Source organism: Lipotes vexillifer, unplaced genomic scaffold (genome assembly GCF_000442215.2).
Source record: "Lipotes vexillifer unplaced genomic scaffold, Lipotes_vexillifer_v1.1 scaffold505, whole genome shotgun sequence".
Classification (NCBI taxonomy): Eukaryota; Metazoa; Chordata; class Mammalia; order Artiodactyla; family Lipotidae; genus Lipotes; species Lipotes vexillifer.
The window spans coordinates 1,187,021-1,189,547 of NW_006785581.1; the positions used below are offsets into that span (position 1 = coordinate 1,187,021).

Here is a 2,527-nt window from a genome sequence, read left to right on the forward strand (position 1 = left end):
AGTTTCCTGCAAAGAGCTGCTCACATGGATGCATATCCAAATGCCCTTCCAGAAGGCACAACTATGGATAAAGTTAAAGAAATCTTCAAGCCTTCATGCTGGTCTTCCCCAAAGTATGCAGCCAAAGTATAAACCACTTGGAAAATTGAAGAGAGCTAGAACAATCCACCTAGGCTCAGGAGGAAAACAGTGATCTCTTTGATGATCCCCTCTCCCTGTACTTTTAAGGCACAAGGTTCCAAACCAGCAAAACTCTTCACCCCGAGGTATTTCCCATGGTGACTGCAATATCACAGAACCAGCCTGACAAACTGAGAAAGGCACAGGATGCCTCAAAGCAGAAAGTACGCCAGCCTCTCTTTGGGCAAACGTTACAGATTATGAAGAATCCATCAGTGAAAGTGAAGAATTAGAAATCACAGCTTCATCTTAAGGATTTTCATTTAGATTGCTTTGAATTATATAGATCAATTTATGGAAAATAGACATTTTAGTAATATTGAATTTTCCAATCCATGAACATTTGGGTCTTCTTTAATTTCTAGCAGTATAATTTTTTTTTTTTTTTTTTTTACTATACTGTTCCTAACTATATTTTGTTAAACTTATCACTAGGTATTTCATATTTTTTGATGCCTTTATATGTGATATTAATAATACAAAGTCATTTTTTCTTTCCTTTCAGCATTGAAAAAATGCCATTCCATTATTGTTTGGCTTGAGAAATCAGTGATAATCTTTATCTTCATTCTACTCTATGTGTTGTCTTTTTTTTCCTTTCCGACTGCTTTTAAGATAGTCTCTTTATGATTGGTTTTCAGCAATTTAATTAAGATGTGCCTTGATGTGTGTTTTTGTGTTTATTCTTCTTGGAATTCATTGTGATTTATGGATCTGTAGACTGACGTTTTTCATTAAATCTGGAAAATTTCCGGCCATAATTCATCAGATTTTATCCTCTCCAAACACTCCATCTCCTTTCCTTCTGGGAACCCAATTACCACTTGATGTTTTTCCACAGTTCATTGAGGCACTGTTATATTTCTAAGCCTATTTTCTCTGTTGCTTTAGTTTAGATAACTTATGATGCCATGCTAAATTCACTAATCTTCTGTTAAGTCCATCCAGTGAATTTTTCATTTTAGAACTTGTATTTTTAAGATCTAGAGGTTCCCTTTATTTCATTTTTATAGTTTCCATCTGTCTCCTCATTGTATTTGTTTTTATAAATCTGTGAACATATTTATAATAAGTTTTTCAAGTCTTTTTTTAAAACTTTATTGTTTCTCTTATTTTTGGCCTATTCTAATGATTTATTTTTCCACAGGTCATATTTTCCTGACTTTTCATTAGGCTAGTAATTTTTAAGTTATATTCCGGACATTGTAGGTTCTAAATCTTTGAGCGTCTGGATTTTCTGATCTCCCATTAAAGCATGCTGAATTTTATTGGGCAGTTAATTTTCTGGAAGATCAGATTTATTCTGTAAAGACTTTTGAGGGGCTTTCCTGGTGGCGCAGTGGTTAAGAATCTGCCTGCCAATGCAGGGGACACGGGTTCAATCCCTGGTCTGGGAAGATTCCACATGCCACAGAGCAACTAAGCCCGTGTGCCACAACTGTTGAGCCTGCGCTCTAGAGCCCGCGAGCCACGACTACTCAAGCCCGCAGGCCTAGAGCCCGTGCTCCGCAGCCAGAGAAGCCACCGCAATGAGAAGCCCGCGCACCGCAACGAAGAGTAGCCCCCGCTCGCCACAACCAGAAAACCCGCGCGCAGCAACGAAGACCAAACGCAGCCAAAAATAAATAAATATATTAAAAAAAAAAAAAGTCATCTTGAATCCTAAAAACTCAGGACTTCCTACCTCATAACATATCTTACTGCCACCAGAGGGCGCTATGCAGGGAAGATGAGCTAGGTTTTTATTCAGCACCAAAAACCCTTCTAGGATTTTTGTGTTAACACTTCCAGGAAAACTTGAGGCTTTCCTCACACTTAGAAGTATGCCTTCTACAGAAGAGATGCTTGATAAATATTTGCTGACGATAAGTAGGAAGAGACCAGGTGAAGAAGTGGAGGAGAAATCCGGAGAGCTGGGTTCTGGGTGCTTTAGCCCTCTACCAGGTGGCTGTGAGATCTGAAGCACAGCCGCACAGCCTGATGGCGCTTTGTAACTCTTTCTGTAAAACGAGAGTAATGGGGTTATTGGGGGAAATAGTCTATTTAAAAGGATCTTGAAAAATATAAAATGCTATACAAATATGACAGGTAAAGAAACGTCCCTATGAAAACAAACCTGCAAAATGTTCTACTCACCGGTACATTATCCTCTTCAGTAAATGATGGCCCAAAAGCCCTAACACGATGCACTTATTGCCAAGGGCCTCTAAACGTGTGTGTCTGCTTCCCCTTCCTGATGTTGATGCGGAAACAATTTTTATCCTGGTTAGCACATTCCTGGACACAGGGGCTGCTCATGAGGTGGTTGTATGTCATGCTTGGGCCTGAGGTGTATCCAAATTCCTGC

General features: G+C 39.2%; 1 pseudogene; it reads left to right on the plus strand.

Moving 5' to 3' along the window:
• The window catches only part of LOC103072215 (protein artemis-like), a 5,955-nt pseudogene that overhangs the window by 2,808 nt on the left and 620 nt on the right, over positions 1-2,527 (plus strand).